General features: G+C 38.2%; 3 pseudogenes; all 3 read right to left on the reverse strand.

Moving 5' to 3' along the window:
• Positions 1-276: 276 nt before the first annotated feature.
• LOC134942897 (5S ribosomal RNA) lies at positions 277-397 on the reverse strand (annotated as a pseudogene).
• A 6,020-nt stretch (positions 398-6,417) lies between these two features.
• Positions 6,418-6,538, reverse strand: LOC134942919 (5S ribosomal RNA; annotated as a pseudogene).
• Positions 6,539-12,557: 6,019 nt separating this feature from the next.
• Positions 12,558-12,678, reverse strand: LOC134942930 (5S ribosomal RNA; annotated as a pseudogene).
• Positions 12,679-18,695: the final 6,017 nt, after the last annotated feature.

Below are 18,695 nucleotides of genomic sequence, written 5' to 3' on the forward strand. Positions count from 1 at the left end.
TTTGGCGCCAGTATATGTTTAAATAGTGACATTGCGAAAATATGGGGAATGATGTACAAGATACAAGGTACCAATACCTAATTCTGGCCGGGATGGGTATATCCAGCTGTGGCTCAGTCTGTGATTATAAGTTGCTCATTTGTTGGAAAAATGACCGTCATTTGTAAACTGCTATATATCCCAATTGGGAATTTTGATCCTAGCAGATGATTGAATCATAGGTCATAACCGAGACGTAAGGTGGTGCTCTATTACTAGTGACAAGTGGGCGGCAAATATTTGCAGTACCAGGGTGTTCCTTGGTAGTCTCCTATCCAAGTACTTAACCCGGCCCTCCACTGCTTGGCTTCCAAGATCAGATGAGATTGGGCATCTCCAGCGGGGTATGACCGCAGACCTTATGCTCACCCTTGTCACACTGTGTCCAAAATTGTGCACAGATGAGAGCCGATTATTATTGTCGTATGAGCCACAAGTGAAATTTTTTTATCACAGTTGATAGGATATACTAAATGATTAAATATCCATCTAGATTATCAGGGCTTAGGTAGTCGCAGTATGGGTAGGAAAAAACCTATATATTGCATAATTATCACATATATGTAAATCTAACATTGAATAAATGATATTATTATAATCATGCAGAAAATAGGGAACCTCCAAATTTGGTCTCCAAAGCCACAGATTGCATGCGTAGTTACACTATAAATTCTGTGAATCAGCTGAGCAGTGAAAAATACAACTCTCAAAAACCAAAAGTGAATTAATATCAACTGAGGTGACACTGTATGTATTCATAGAGTGCCCATACAGTGTAAAGGAGAAAACAGAAAGCGTTTTTGTTTTAAATGGGGTCTAGGGTTTAACAGATGTATCCACATCTGCTTTTTTTTGATAAAGATGTGGACCCCAAATCAGTTTAGTATATATTCCTTTGCTGTTGATAATTAATGTCACTTAGTGTAATATCGCAGTCTGTGTAACATATAGGTAAAATTTCACTAAGTACCTGTCCATGCGCTGATGCATAAATGAAATGAAATATCCAAATCTGATATATAATTTTAAGGTTTAGATCCTACTTGTATGGAGAGGGAGATCCTGGTATCTGAAAGGTGCCGGCCGCGTACGCCCGCGTCTGCCCACGTTGGGCTAGTTGCCGGGCTTTGGCCGCACTGTGCTTCCTGTTGTTCTGGTTCCCTAGGCGACGGACTTAGCCGAGAGCGGCTCGTTGCGGTCACGTGTGCGCACCACGTGACCGTGAGGATGTCCTGACGTACGTTTCGCGTAAAGCTTGGTCACAGGGCGTCAGTAGTTTCTAGCCTACTGGTTTGTCCTTATATTGGTGATACTGTGTGCTGATTGACTCTGAGCAATAGATTGATAGGTAATTTGGCCTATCATAATCAGTATCGTCTTTGCAGGTTCCCATTGAATGATATGTCCTGATTGACAGTTAGAGGGACCATTGAGCAATAAAATGAATGATCATATAGTTATTTTAATTATTTAAAATATTTAAAAAGAGCTGATAGAATTAATTCTTTTAGTTAATATTTACAAAGGGTAAGGATATGGTGATAATATCATTTGTGGAGCAATTGATTAGAGTATAAAAACTTGAAAGACACTAATTATTAAAAGCATGCACAGCACTTAGTTTGCCTGTGCCATTATTAAAGTAATTGTATACATAGTAAGAGGAAAATACAAGTGCAATTTTTATAAAGATTATTTTCTTATATATATATATATATATGAATTTAAAATAGAGGTATAGTAAAATTGGTGAGTAGGTGGTCGTGACTGCTGAAACCTAAGAGTGTTAAATTATTTATTATGATAATAATATGCAATTGTGTTTAAAGGAACAAAACACATATTTTAAAAATAAAATTATTATGAGAAGGTTTGTGTGTGAGGGGGGGGGGGGGGAAGGAGAAGGGAAAAGGAGGGGGAGGGAGGGATTGTTTTTGGGAAAAAGGTGGGGTAAGGTGGGGGGGAGGGGGTTTATTTAGGGGGGGGGGAAGGGGGAAAAAATTGGTTGTGGGGACAAGTGATTGTAAGGAAATTAATTAATTGAATAATATAAATAAAATTTGTTAATAAATATTAATTTTTATAAAATATATTAATAACATTATTGGTGGTTGTGATCTATGGTGTGAGTTAATTGTAGTATATGTACAATAAGTGCAATTAGTAATAAAAATTATTAGAGGGAAAAGGGGGTAAGAAAAAGAAAAGATAAAAAGAGAAGAAAAAGAAAAAGAAAAAGGAAGAAAGAGAAGAGGGGATATTAGAGCACTGGGATTGCTATATTTAATTTAAGAAAACTCCATAATTGATGTTTTCATTCATACCAAACGGGTGAATAGTGCCTAACTTGAAAATCCACTCGCATTCTTTCTTCAAAAGGATGTCAGTCAAGCTTCCACCACGTATTCCGAGTTTGATTTTTTCAAGTCCGAAGACTCTGAGGTCTTCCCATCTGTTGTCATGATGTTGGTAGAAGTGGCGTGCTACTGTGGTCAATGGTTTCATCTTTCTTTTATCAGAGATGGCATTACGTATAGTCCCAATGTGTTCTAAGACACGTTGTTTCAGTGGGCGAGTGGTCATACCCACATATTTTTTGTCACAACTGCATTTGATGCAATAGATGACACCTTCAGTAAGACAATTCATATAGTCATTAATTTTGAGTTCTGACCCATATTTGTCTTTTACTTCCTTCACTACTTCGATATGTCTGCAATCTCTGCATCTACCACAGGGATATGTTCCTGTTGTGGTGATTTTCTTAGTAGGTATTCTTTGAAAATGACTTTGGACCAAATGGTCTTTTAAATTTCTGGACCTTCGCCAGCTCATGGAGACACGTGTACCCAGTTTTTCTGATAAGACGGGGTCAGTGTGCAATACATGCCAATGTTTTTGTATTGCTTCACTGACTTCCTTCCATTCATGGCAATAATTACCCACGAATCTGATAGTATTTGTGTTTTGTGTTGTTTCTTTCTTCTTAAAGATGATTTCATCCCTGGGGACAAACTCTGCATTCCGAGAAGCTTTTTTTATTGAAGTATTACTGTACCCCCTTTCCCGTAATCGTTGGGCCAGTTCTATGCTCTGTTTTTTGAATTTGTGATCATCTGAGCAATTCCTGCGAAGACGCAGGAATTCTCCTTTTGGTATATTTTCTATGGTGGGATGAAAGTGTGAACTAGTCTGGTGCAGCAAAGTGTTTGTCGCGGTAGTTTTACGGTACAAACTTGTGGCGATCATTCCCTCTTGGTCCTTGTATAGCATTAAGTCCAAAAAAGGTAGCTCCGTTTGGCTGATGTTATGGGTAAGACGAAGATTAAGATTGTTGTCATTTAGGCACTCTATAAACTGATGTAACAGTTGTAGGTCCCCTTCCCATATCAAAAAGATATCGTCTATGTATCTTGTCCACATGATGATATTAGATGTAAAATTATCATGGGTATCTTTGAAGACGAATTCTTTCTCCCACCATCCTAAGAAGATGTTCGCATAGGTGGGCGCACAGGCCGCCCCCATAGCAGTACCCCGCGTTTGGAGGTAAAATTTGTCATTGAATACAAAAAAGTTATAATGCAATACAAAGTGCAACAGTTTGATCAGAAAAGTGTGAAATTCCTCCCAGCCTTCATTGTGCAGAAAATATTCGACTGCTGCTATGCCTTCTGTGTGACCAATTGAGGTATATAGCGCTTCTACGTCTAGTGATACTAGGTATTGGTTGTCCTCCAATTTCACGTCGTGCAATTTCCTAAGTATATCTGCTGTATCTTGTATATATGAAGGAAGACCCAGTACAAGATGTCTAAGGTGCAAATCCAGAAAAATGCTAGCCTTTTCAGTTAATCCTCCTATACCTGATACTATTGGTCGTCCAGGTGGTTTTAGAATATTTTTGTGCACTTTTGGCAGCATGTAATATGTAGGAATTTTTGGATTCTGAATATGTAAGTATTCATATTCTTGTTTTGTAATTAATCCTTGTTCTCGGGCCTGAGTAATAATTTTACAGTAGACCGACATGTAGTTATCCAGGGGGTTAAGAAGTATTCTTTTGTAACAGTCAGTGGATTCTAATTGACGTAATGCTTCTTTAATATAGTCTGTTTTTGGCCAGATCACAATATTACCTCCTTTGTCCGATGGCTTGATTAGGACATCCTGCCATGTTTGTATCTCCCTCATGGCCTTTCTTTCTTGATATGTCATATTTGAATGGCGAAAATGTTTTTTATTGGTATGGATGAGATCAAATTCTTTTGCAACTAGTTTTTGAAATACCTGAACTTCTGGACATATTTGTTCCGGTGGGTAGTATGTGGATTTCTTCTTAATAACTGGTCTGATAGGTGGTCTGTGGTCCGTACGATTGGACCTATATTGGTCTTGTTGTAATTCATATAATGCAGCCAGTGCTTCTTCCTCCATTGCTTGAAGATCTGGGGTTGCTTCTTCCTCCATTGCTTGAAGATCTGGGGTTGCGGTTTCTTCTATTTCAGGGGTTTCTCCTCTTGTAGTGGTGGGAGTTGTTTTATCACTGTAAAGTTTTGTCAGTATTAATTTCCTTCCAAATAGTTTCAGGTCCTTCTCCCATCTGAACCTTTCAAAGTGTCCTGTGGGAGAAAATGTCAGGCCTTTACTTAGTATGGATTTTTGTGCATCTGTAAGTATATGTTCAGAAAGATTGATGATTTTGAGTTTATTATCATGTTGTATGTTTTCCACCATAGTCAGGGGACTGGTGGTTGTCATCTCCTCTGTTTGTTTCGGGTCAGAGGGGGTGAGAAATCCCATTGTTGCTGACCTCTTCTTCCTCTTCCGCCCCCTCCTCGTCTTCCTCCTCTTTGTCTTCCTCGTACCCTCCCTGTTCGGGGGTTCCCTAAAAAAGAAGTGGAAGAGGTAGTAGAGGGGGAGGGATTATATTGGCTGCTACTTGTTTGTCCTCTAGATCCCAAATGTTTGTCGGGTATGTAGTCAACAGTGTCTTCTGTTCCAGATGTTTCCGCCTCTGAGGATAAATATTCACCTGTATATTGGGTTGTATTTCTTTTCCAGTTAGACCTTTGCCATTTAAAAACTCTTCCCGAGGCAAAGTCCTTTTTGTCTCTGGCGTATTTTGTTCGTTTACGATCTATGATGGATTGTTCATATGCCTGTAATTCTTGTTTGTTATGTTCAAAACACTTCTGGAATTGTGAATCCTTTTCCCAAGTTTCTAATTTTTTGCCCAGGTCTTCCAACTCGCGTTCGCATTCTTCCAGTATCAAGTTGTTATGTTTAGTTAAAATGTTCATAAGATCACTTGAACATTTTAGGAGAGTATTTTCCCATTCCTTCTTCAAATTTTCACTCGCTAAATCGAATGCCGGAAAGATTCTTGGACGAAGGCCTCTGGGCGATATTTTATTTTTAATATAGTTTTCCAGAGTTGTGAGGTCCCAGGTGGTCCTAATTTGTTTGCGTAGCAGCCCATTCAGTTTGTGAAAGTCTGATTCCCAACTGATATGAGGTTCATTATCTGTGATTTCACTCGGAAAGATATCATCTAGATTATCCTTATTTTTGCGTCTTAAACTCAGCTCTTGTTTAAGATTAAAACTCATATTTCATGAGAGGACTCCCGAAAAAAAGAAAGATAGAGAGAAAAAGTAATAATGAGGAACAGAGATTTCCTGAAGAAGGAATATCTGTTACCTTTATATTACCGTGCAGGTGTTTCCGAGAAGACTGGGGACCAGTCACAAGTACAGTTATTTAAGAAACAAAAAATGGAAACCGCACTGGTCTTTTGATGTATATGTGTGATGATAATTATCTGTAAATACTGATAATGGAATTTAGGGTTCAAATCCTTATTTTGGGGAGTAGATACGTAAGGTAACACATTCCTTTTTGTATCAAAAGACTACCCATCAGTGGTGCTCCCCCGAGTCAGTTAAACATGATGTAAACTTTGAAAAGAAAAAAAGAAGACTCTTTTTTGGGAAGCACTCTTATACAGATAATATTGTATGACTCTAATGTCAAAAAATAGCTAGCTAAAATACAAAATTTTTATTAGTTCTCATTAAAAATGATTATTGGGGAGTTCAATTTGGCGCCAGTATATGTTTAAATAGTGACATTGCGAAAATATGGGGAATGATGTACAAGATACAAGGTACCAATACCTAATTCTGGCCGGGATGGGTATATCCAGCTGTGGCTCAGTCTGTGATTATAAGTTGCTCATTTGTTGGAAAAATGACCGTCATTTGTAAACTGCTATATATCCCAATTGGGAATTTTGATCCTAGCAGATGATTGAATCATAGGTCATAACCGAGACGTAAGGTGGTGCTCTATTACTAGTGACAAGTGGGCGGCAAATATTTGCAGTACCAGGGTGTTCCTTGGTAGTCTCCTATCCAAGTACTTAACCCGGCCCTCCACTGCTTGGCTTCCAAGATCAGATGAGATTGGGCATCTCCAGCGGGGTATGACCGCAGACCTTATGCTCACCCTTGTCACACTGTGTCCAAAATTGTGCACAGATGAGAGCCGATTATTATTGTCGTATGAGCCACAAGTGAAATTTTTTTATCACAGTTGATAGGATATACTAAATGATTAAATATCCATCTAGATTATCAGGGCTTAGGTAGTCGCAGTATGGGTAGGAAAAAACCTATATATTGCATAATTATCACATATATGTAAATCTAACATTGAATAAATGATATTATTATAATCATGCAGAAAATAGGGAACCTCCAAATTTGGTCTCCAAAGCCACAGATTGCATGCGTAGTTACACTATAAATTCTGTGAATCAGCTGAGCAGTGAAAAATACAACTCTCAAAAACCAAAAGTGAATTAATATCAACTGAGGTGACACTGTATGTATTCATAGAGTGCCCATACAGTGTAAAGGAGAAAACAGAAAGCGTTTTTGTTTTAAATGGGGTCCAGGGTTTAACAGATGTATCCACATCTGCTTTTTTTTGATAAAGATGTGGACCCCAAATCAGTTTAGTATATATTCCTTTGCTGTTGATAATTAATGTCACTTAGTGTAATATCGCAGTCTGTGTAACATATAGGTAAAATTTCACTAAGTACCTGTCCATGCGCTGATGCATAAATGAAATGAAATATCCAAATCTGATATATAATTTTAAGGTTTAGATCCTACTTGTATGGAGAGGGAGATCCTGGTATCTGAAAGGTGCCGGCCGCGTACGCCCGCGTCTGCCCACGTTGGGCTAGTTGCCGGGCTTTGGCCGCACTGTGCTTCCTGTTGTTCTGGTTCCCTAGGCGACGGACTTAGCCGAGAGCGGCTCGTTGCGGTCACGTGTGCGCACCACGTGACCGTGAGGATGTCCTGACGTACGTTTCGCGTAAAGCTTGGTCACAGGGCGTCAGTAGTTTCTAGCCTACTGGTTTGTCCTTATATTGGTGATACTGTGTGCTGATTGACTCTGAGCAATAGATTGATAGGTAATTTGGCCTATCATAATCAGTATCGTCTTTGCAGGTTCCCATTGAATGATATGTCCTGATTGACAGTTAGAGGGACCATTGAGCAATAAAATGAACGATCATATAGTTATTTTAATTATTTAAAATATTTAAAAAGAGCTGATAGAATTAATTCTTTTAGTTAATATTTACAAAGGGTAAGGATATGGTGATAATATCATTTGTGGAGCAATTGATTAGAGTATAAAAACTTGAAAGACACTAATTATTAAAAGCATGCACAGCACTTAGTTTGCCTGTGCCATTATTAAAGTAATTGTATACATAGTAAGAGGAAAATACAAGTGCAATTTTTATAAAGATTATTTTCTTATATATATATATATATGAATTTAAAATAGAGGTATAGTAAAATTGGTGAGTAGGTGGTCGTGACTGCTGAAACCTAAGAGTGTTAAATTATTTATTATGATAATAATATGCAATTGTGTTTAAAGGAACAAAACACATATTTTAAAAATAAAATTATTATGAGAAGGTTTGTGTGTGGGGGGGGGGGGGGAAAGGAGAAGGGAAAAGGAGGGGGAGGGAGGGATTGTTTTTGGGAAAAAGGTGGGGTAAGGTGGGGGGGAGGGGGTTTATTTAGGGGGGGGGGGGAAGGGGGAAAAAATTGGTTGTGGGGACAAGTGATTGTAAGGAAATTAATTAATTGAATAATATAAATAAAATTTGTTAATAAATATTAATTTTTATAAAATATATTAATAACATTATTGGTGGTTGTGATCTATGGTGTGAGTTAATTGTAGTATATGTACAATAAGTGCAATTAGTAATAAAAATTATTAGAGGGAAAAGGGGGTAAGAAAAAGAAAAGATAAAAAGAGAAGGAAAAGAAAAAGAAAAAGGAAGAAAGAGAAGAGGGGATATTAGAGCACTGGGATTGCTATATTTAATTTAAGAAAACTCCATAATTGATGTTTTCATTCATACCAAACGGGTGAATAGTGCCTAACTTGAAAATCCACTCGCATTCTTTCTTCAAAAGGATGTCAGTCAAGCTTCCACCACGTATTCCGAGTTTGATTTTTTCAAGTCCGAAGACTCTGAGGTCTTCCCATCTGTTGTCATGATGTTGGTAGAAGTGGCGTGCTACTGTGGTCAATGGTTTCATCTTTCTTTTATCAGAGATGGCATTACGTATAGTCCCAATGTGTTCTAAGACACGTTGTTTCAGTGGGCGAGTGGTCATACCCACATATTTTTTGTCACAACTGCATTTGATGCAATAGATGACACCTTCAGTAAGACAATTCATATAGTCATTAATTTTGAGTTCTGACCCATATTTGTCTTTTACTTCCTTCACTACTTCGATATGTCTGCAAGCTTTGCATCTACCACAGGGATATGTTCCTGTTGTGGTGATTTTCTTAGTAGGTATTCTTTGAAAATGACTTTGGACCAAATGGTCTTTTAAATTTCTGGACCTTCGCCAGCTCATGGAGACACGTGTACCCAGTTTTTCTGATAAGACGGGGTCAGTGTGCAATACATGCCAATGTTTTTGTATTGCTTCACTGACTTCCTTCCATTCATGGCAATAATTACCCACGAATCTGATAGTATTTGTGTTTTGTGTTGTTTCTTTCTTCTTAAAGATGATTTCATCCCTGGGGACAAACTCTGCATTCCGAGAAGCTTTTTTTATTGAAGTATTACTGTACCCCCTTTCCCGTAATCGTTGGGCCAGTTCTATGCTCTGTTTTTTGAATTTGTGATCATCTGAGCAATTCCTGCGAAGACGCAGGAATTCTCCTTTTGGTATATTTTCTATGGTGGGATGAAAGTGTGAACTAGTCTGGTGCAGCAAAGTGTTTGTCGCGGTAGTTTTACGGTACAAACTTGTGGCGATCATTCCCTCTTGGTCCTTGTATAGCATTAAGTCCAAAAAAGGTAGCTCCGTTTGGCTGATGTTATGGGTAAGACGAAGATTAAGATTGTTGTCATTTAGGCACTCTATAAACTGATGTAACAGTTGTAGGTCCCCTTCCCATATCAAAAAGATATCGTCTATGTATCTTGTCCACATGATGATATTAGATGTAAAATTATCATGGGTATCTTTGAAGACGAATTCTTTCTCCCACCATCCTAAGAAGATGTTCGCATAGGTGGGCGCACAGGCCGCCCCCATAGCAGTACCCCGCGTTTGGAGGTAAAATTTGTCATTGAATACAAAAAAGTTATAATGCAATACAAAGTGCAACAGTTTGATCAGAAAAGTGTGAAATTCCTCCCAGCCTTCATTGTGCAGAAAATATTCGACTGCTGCTATGCCTTCTGTGTGACCAATTGAGGTATATAGCGCTTCTACGTCTAGTGATACTAGGTATTGGTTGTCCTCCAATTTCACGTCGTGCAATTTCCTAAGTATATCTGCTGTATCTTGTATATATGAAGGAAGACCCAGTACAAGATGTCTAAGGTGCAAATCCAGAAAAATGCTAGCCTTTTCAGTTAATCCTCCTATACCTGATACTATTGGTCGTCCAGGTGGTTTTAGAATATTTTTGTGCACTTTTGGCAGCATGTAATATGTAGGAATTTTTGGATTCTGAATATGTAAGTATTCATATTCTTGTTTTGTAATTAATCCTTGTTCTCGGGCCTGAGTAATAATTTTACAGTAGACCGACATGTAGTTATCCAGGGGGTTAAGAAGTATTCTTTTGTAACAGTCAGTGGATTCTAATTGACGTAATGCTTCTTTAATATAGTCTGTTTTTGGCCAGATCACAATATTACCTCCTTTGTCCGATGGCTTGATTAGGACATCCTGCCATGTTTGTATCTCCCTCATGGCCTTTCTTTCTTGATATGTCATATTTGAATGGCGAAAATGTTTTTTATTGGTATGGATGAGATCAAATTCTTTTGCAACTAGTTTTTGAAATACCTGAACTTCTGGACATATTTGTTCCGGTGGGTAGTATGTGGATTTCTTCTTAATAACTGGTCTGATAGGTGGTCTGTGGTCCGTACGATTGGACCTATATTGGTCTTGTTGTAATTCATATAATGCAGCCAGTGCTTCTTCCTCCATTGCTTGAAGATCTGGGGTTGCTTCTTCCTCCATTGCTTGAAGATCTGGGGTTGCGGTTTCTTCTATTTCAGGGGTTTCTCCTCTTGTAGTGGTGGGAGTTGTTTTATCACTGTAAAGTTTTGTCAGTATTAATTTCCTTCCAAATAGTTTCAGGTCCTTCTCCCATCTGAACCTTTCAAAGTGTCCTGTGGGAGAAAATGTCAGGCCTTTACTTAGTATGGATTTTTGTGCATCTGTAAGTATATGTTCAGAAAGATTGATGATTTTGAGTTTATTATCATGTTGTATGTTTTCCACCATAGTCAGGGGACTGGTGGTTGTCATCTCCTCTGTTTGTTTCGGGTCAGAGGGGGTGAGAAATCCCATTGTTGCTGACCTCTTCTTCCTCTTCCGCCCCCTCCTCGTCTTCCTCCTCTTTGTCTTCCTCGTACCCTCCCTGTTCGGGGGTTCCCTAAAAAAGAAGTGGAAGAGGTAGTAGAGGGGGAGGGATTATATTGGCTGCTACTTGTTTGTCCTCTAGATCCCAAATGTTTGTCGGGTATGTAGTCAACAGTGTCTTCTGTTCCAGATGTTTCCGCCTCTGAGGATAAATATTCACCTGTATATTGGGTTGTATTTCTTTTCCAGTTAGACCTTTGCCATTTAAAAACTCTTCCCGAGGCAAAGTCCTTTTTGTCTCTGGCGTATTTTGTTCGTTTACGATCTATGATGGATTGTTCATATGCCTGTAATTCTTGTTTGTTATGTTCAAAACACTTCTGGAATTGTGAATCCTTTTCCCAAGTTTCTAATTTTTTGCCCAGGTCTTCCAACTCGCGTTCGCATTCTTCCAGTATCAAGTTGTTATGTTTAGTTAAAATGTTCATAAGATCACTTGAACATTTTAGGAGAGTATTTTCCCATTCCTTCTTCAAATTTTCACTCGCTAAATCGAATGCCGGAAAGATTCTTGGACGAAGGCCTCTGGGCGATATTTTATTTTTAATATAGTTTTCCAGAGTTGTGAGGTCCCAGGTGGTCCTAATTTGTTTGCGTAGCAGCCCATTCAGTTTGTGAAAGTCTGATTCCCAACTGATATGAGGTTCATTATCTGTGATTTCACTCGGAAAGATATCATCTAGATTATCCTTATTTTTGCGTCTTAAACTCAGCTCTTGTTTAAGATTAAAACTCATATTTCATGAGAGGACTCCCGAAAAAAAGAAAGATAGAGAGAAAAAATAATAATGAGGAACAGAGATTTCCTGAAGAAGGAATATCTGTTACCTTTATATTACCGTGCAGGTGTTTCCGAGAAGACTGGGGACCAGTCACAAGTACAGTTATTTAAGAAACAAAAAATGGAAACCGCACTGGTCTTTTGATGTATATGTGTGATGATAATTATCTGTAAATACTGATAATGGAATTTAGGGTTCAAATCCTTATTTTGGGGAGTAGATACGTAAGGTAACACATTCCTTTTTGTATCAAAAGACTACCCATCAGTGGTGCTCCCCCGAGTCAGTTAAACATGATGTAAACTTTGAAAAGAAAAAAAGAAGACTCTTTTTTGGGAAGCACTCTTATACAGATAATATTGTATGACTCTAATGTCAAAAAATAGCTAGCTAAAATACAAAATTTTTATTAGTTCTCATTAAAAATGATTATTGGGGAGTTCAATTTGGCGCCAGTATATGTTTAAATAGTGACATTGCGAAAATATGGGGAATGATGTACAAGATACAAGGTACCAATACCTAATTCTGGCCGGGATGGGTATATCCAGCTGTGGCTCAGTCTGTGATTATAAGTTGCTCATTTGTTGGAAAAATGACCGTCATTTGTAAACTGCTATATATCCCAATTGGGAATTTTGATCCTAGCAGATGATTGAATCATAGGTCATAACCGAGACGTAAGGTGGTGCTCTATTACTAGTGACAAGTGGGCGGCAAATATTTGCAGTACCAGGGTGTTCCTTGGTAGTCTCCTATCCAAGTACTTAACCCGGCCCTCCACTGCTTGGCTTCCAAGATCAGATGAGATTGGGCATCTCCAGCGGGGTATGACCGCAGACCTTATGCTCACCCTTGTCACACTGTGTCCAAAATTGTGCACAGATGAGAGCCGATTATTATTGTCGTATGAGCCACAAGTGAAATTTTTTTATCACAGTTGATAGGATATACTAAATGATTAAATATCCATCTAGATTATCAGGGCTTAGGTAGTCGCAGTATGGGTAGGAAAAAACCTATATATTGCATAATTATCACATATATGTAAATCTAACATTGAATAAATGATATTATTATAATCATGCAGAAAATAGGGAACCTCCAAATTTGGTCTCCAAAGCCACAGATTGCATGCGTAGTTACACTATAAATTCTGTGAATCAGCTGAGCAGTGAAAAACACAACTCTCAAAAACCAAAAGTGAATTAATATCAACTGAGGTGACACTGTATGTATTCATAGAGTGCCCATACAGTGTAAAGGAGAAAACAGAAAGCGTTTTTGTTTTAAATGGGGTCCAGGGTTTAACAGATGTATCCACATCTGCTTTTTTTTGATAAAGATGTGGACCCCAAATCAGTTTAGTATATATTCCTTTGCTGTTGATAATTAATGTCACTTAGTGTAATATCGCAGTCTGTGTAACATATAGGTAAAATTTCACTAAGTACCTGTCCATGCGCTGATGCATAAATGAAATGAAATATCCAAATCTGATATATAATTTTAAGGTTTAGATCCTACTTGTATGGAGAGGGAGATCCTGGTATCTGAAAGGTGCCGGCCGCGTACGCCCGCGTCTGCCCACGTTGGGCTAGTTGCCGGGCTTTGGCCGCACTGTGCTTCCTGTTGTTCTGGTTCCCTAGGCGACGGACTTAGCCGAGAGCGGCTCGTTGCGGTCACGTGTGCGCACCACGTGACCGTGAGGATGTCCTGACGTACGTTTCGCGTAAAGCTTGGTCACAGGGCGTCAGTAGTTTCTAGCCTACTGGTTTGTCCTTATATTGGTGATACTGTGTGCTGATTGACTCTGAGCAATAGATTGATAGGTAATTTGGCCTATCATAATCAGTATCGTCTTTGCAGGTTCCCATTGAATGATATGTCCTGATTGACAGTTAGAGGGACCATTGAGCAATAAAATGAACGATCATATAGTTATTTTAATTATTTAAAATATTTAAAAAGAGCTGATAGAATTAATTCTTTTAGTTAATATTTACAAAGGGTAAGGATATGGTGATAATATCATTTGTGGAGCAATTGATTAGAGTATAAAAACTTGAAAGACACTAATTATTAAAAGCATGCACAGCACTTAGTTTGCCTGTGCCATTATTAAAGTAATTGTATACATAGTAAGAGGAAAATACAAGTGCAATTTTTATAAAGATTATTTTCTTATATATATATATATATGAATTTAAAATAGAGGTATAGTAAAATTGGTGAGTAGGTGGTCGTGACTGCTGAAACCTAAGAGTGTTAAATTATTTATTATGATAATAATATGCAATTGTGTTTAAAGGAACAAAACACATATTTTAAAAATAAAATTATTATGAGAAGGTTTGTGTGTGAGGGGGGGGGGGGAAAGGAGAAGGGAAAAGGAGGGGGAGGGAGGGATTGTTTTTGGGAAAAAGGTGGGGTAAGGTGGGGGGGAGGGGGTTTATTTAGGGGGGGGGGAAGGGGGAAAAAATTGGTTGTGGGGACAAGTGATTGTAAGGAAATTAATTAATTGAATAATATAAATAAAATTTGTTAATAAATATTAATTTTTATAAAATATATTAATAACATTATTGGTGGTTGTGATCTATGGTGTGAGTTAATTGTAGTATATGTACAATAAGTGCAATTAGTAATAAAAATTATTAGAGGGAAAAGGGGGTAAGAAAAAGAAAAGATAAAAAGAGAAGGAAAAGAAAAAGAAAAAGGAAGAAAGAGAAGAGGGGATATTAGAGCACTGGGATTGCTATATTTAATTTAAGAAAACTCCATAATTGATGTTTTCATTCATACCAAACGGGTGAATAGTGCCTAACTTGAAAATCCACTCGCATTCTTTCTTCAAAAGGATGTCAGTCAAGCTTCCACCACGTATTCCGAGTTTGATTTTTTCAAGTCCGAAGACTCTGAGGTCTTCCCATCTGTTGTCATGATGTTGGTAGAAGTGGCGTGCTACTGTGGTCAATGGTTTCATCTTTCTTTTATCAGAGATGGCATTACGTATAGTCCCAATGTGTTCTAAGACACGTTGTTTCAGTGGGCGAGTGGTCATACCCACATATTTTTTGTCACAACTGCATTTGATGCAATAGATGACACCTTCAGTAAGACAATTCATATAGTCATTAATTTTGAGTTCTGACCCATATTTGTCTTTTACTTCCTTCACTACTTCGATATGTCTGCAAGCTTTGCATCTACCACAGGGATATGTTCCTGTTGTGGTGATTTTCTTAGTAGGTATTCTTTGAAAATGACTTTGGACCAAATGGTCTTTTAAATTTCTGGACCTTCGCCAGCTCATGGAGACACGTGTACCCAGTTTTTCTGATAAGACGGGGTCAGTGTGCAATACATGCCAATGTTTTTGTATTGCTTCACTGACTTCCTTCCATTCATGGCAATAATTACCCACGAATCTGATAGTATTTGTGTTTTGTGTTGTTTCTTTCTTCTTAAAGATGATTTCATCCCTGGGGACAAACTCTGCATTCCGAGAAGCTTTTTTTATTGAAGTATTACTGTACCCCCTTTCCCGTAATCGTTGGGCCAGTTCTATGCTCTGTTTTTTGAATTTGTGATCATCTGAGCAATTCCTGCGAAGACGCAGGAATTCTCCTTTTGGTATATTTTCTATGGTGGGATGAAAGTGTGAACTAGTCTGGTGCAGCAAAGTGTTTGTCGCGGTAGTTTTACGGTACAAACTTGTGGCGATCATTCCCTCTTGGTCCTTGTATAGCATTAAGTCCAAAAAAGGTAGCTCCGTTTGGCTGATGTTATGGGTAAGACGAAGATTAAGATTGTTGTCATTTAGGCACTCTATAAACTGATGTAACAGTTGTAGGTCCCCTTCCCATATCAAAAAGATATCGTCTATGTATCTTGTCCACATGATGATATTAGATGTAAAATTATCATGGGTATCTTTGAAGACGAATTCTTTCTCCCACCATCCTAAGAAGATGTTCGCATAGGTGGGCGCACAGGCCGCCCCCATAGCAGTACCCCGCGTTTGGAGGTAAAATCTGTCATTGAATACAAAAAAGTTATAATGCAATACAAAGTGCAACAGTTTGATCAGAAAAGTGTGAAATTCCTCCCAGCCTTCATTGTGCAGAAAATATTCGACTGCTGCTATGCCTTCTGTGTGACCAATTGAGGTATATAGCGCTTCTACGTCTAGTGATACTAGGTATTGGTTGTCCTCCAATTTCACGTCGTGCAATTTCCTAAGTATATCTGCTGTATCTTGTATATATGAAGGAAGACCCAGTACAAGATGTCTAAGGTGCAAATCCAGAAAAATGCTAGCCTTTTCAGTTAATCCTCCTATACCTGATACTATTGGTCGTCCAGGTGGTTTTAGAATATTTTTGTGCACTTTTGGCAGCATGTAATATGTAGGAATTTTTGGATTCTGAATATGTAAGTATTCATATTCTTGTTTTGTAATTAATCCTTGTTCTCGGGCCTGAGTAATAATTTTACAGTAGACCGACATGTAGTTATCCAGGGGGTTAAGAAGTATTCTTTTGTAACAGTCAGTGGATTCTAATTGACGTAATGCTTCTTTAATATAGTCTGTTTTTGGCCAGATCACAATATTACCTCCTTTGTCCGATGGCTTGATTAGGACATCCTGCCATGTTTGTATCTCCCTCATGGCCTTTCTTTCTTGATATGTCATATTTGAATGGCGAAAATGTTTTTTATTGGTATGGATGAGATCAAATTCTTTTGCAACTAGTTTTTGAAATACCTGAACTTCTGGACATATTTGTTCCGGTGGGTAGTATGTGGATTTCTTCTTAATAACTGGTCTGATAGGTGGTCTGTGGTCCGTACGATTGGACCTATATTGGTCTTGTTGTAATTCATATAATGCAGCCAGTGCTTCTTCCTCCATTGCTTGAAGATCTGTGGTTGCTTCTTCCTCCATTGCTTGAAGATCTGGGGTTGCGGTTTCTTCTATTTCAGGGGTTTCTCCTCTTGTAGTGGTGGGAGTTGTTTTATCACTGTAAAGTTTTGTCAGTATTAATTTCCTTCCAAATAGTTTCAGGTCCTTCTCCCATCTGAACCTTTCAAAGTGTCCTGTGGGAGAAAATGTCAGGCCTTTACTTAGTATGGATTTTTGTGCATCTGTAAGTATATGTTCAGAAAGATTGATGATTTTGAGTTTATTATCATGTTGTATGTTTTCCACCATAGTCAGGGGACTGGTGGTTGTCATCTCCTCTGTTTGTTTCGGGTCAGAGGGGGTGAGAAATCCCATTGTTGCTGACCTCTTCTTCCTCTTCCGCCCCCTCCTCGTCTTCCTCCTCTTTGTCTTCCTCGTACCCTCCCTGTTCGGGGGTTCCCTAAAAAAGAAGTGGAAGAGGTAGTAGAGGGGGAGGGATTATATTGGCTGCTACTTGTTTGTCCTCTAGATCCCAAATGTTTGTCGGGTATGTAGTCAACAGTGTCTTCTGTTCCAGATGTTTCCGCCTCTGAGGATAAATATTCACCTGTATATTGGGTTGTATTTCTTTTCCAGTTAGACCTTTGCCATTTAAAAACTCTTCCCGAGGCAAAGTCCTTTTTGTCTCTGGCGTATTTTGTTCGTTTACGATCTATGATGGATTGTTCATATGCCTGTAATTCTTGTTTGTTATGTTCAAAACACTTCTGGAATTGTGAATCCTTTTCCCAAGTTTCTAATTTTTTGCCCAGGTCTTCCAACTCGCGTTCGCATTCTTCCAGTATCAAGTTGTTATGTTTAGTTAAAATGTTCATAAGATCACTTGAACATTTTAGGAGAGTATTTTCCCATTCCTTCTTCAAATTTTCACTCGCTAAATCGAATGCCGGAAAGATTCTTGGACGAAGGCCTCTGGGCGATATTTTATTTTTAATATAGTTTTCCAGAGTTGTGAGGTCCCAGGTGGTCCTAATTTGTTTGCGTAGCAGCCCATTCAGTTTGTGAAAGTCTGATTCCCAACTGATATGAGGTTCATTATCTGTGATTTCACTCGGAAAGATATCATCTAGATTATCCTTATTTTTGCGTCTTAAACTCAGCTCTTGTTTAAGATTAAAACTCATATTTCATGAGAGGACTCCCGAAAAAAAGAAAGATAGAGAGAAAAAATAATAATGAGGAACAGAGATTTCCTGAAGAAGGAATATCTGTTACCTTTATATTACCGTGCAGGTGTTTCCGAGAAGACTGGGGACCAGTCACAAGTACAGTTATTTAAGAAACAAAAAATGGAAACCGCACTGGTCTTTTGATGTATATGTGTGATGATAATTATCTGTAAATACTGATAATGGAATTTAGGGTTCAAATCCTTATTTTGGGGAGTAGATACGTAAGGTAACACATTCCTTTTTGTATCAAAAGACTACCCATCAGTGGTGCTCCCCCGAGTCAGTTAAACATGATGTAAACTTTGAAAAGAAAAAAAGAAGACTCTTTTTTGGGAAGCACTCTTATACAGATAATATTGTATGACTCTAATGTCAAAAAATAGCTAGCTAAAATACAAAATTTTTATTAGTTCTCATTAAAAATGATTATTGGGGAGTTCAATTTGGCGCCAGTATATGTTTAAATAGTGACATTGCGAAAATATGGGGAATGATGTACAAGATACAAGGTACCAATACCTAATTCTGGCCGGGATGGGTATATCCAGCTGTGGCTCAGTCTGTGATTATAAGTTGCTCATTTGTTGGAAAAATGACCGTCATTTGTAAACTGCTATATATCCCAATTGGGAATTTTGATCCTAGCAGATGATTGAATCATAGGTCATAACCGAGACGTAAGGTGGTGCTCTATTACTAGTGACAAGTGGGCGGCAAA

Source organism: Pseudophryne corroboree, chromosome 1 (assembly GCF_028390025.1).
Source record: "Pseudophryne corroboree isolate aPseCor3 chromosome 1, aPseCor3.hap2, whole genome shotgun sequence".
Lineage (NCBI taxonomy): Eukaryota > Metazoa > Chordata > Amphibia > Anura > Myobatrachidae > Pseudophryne > Pseudophryne corroboree.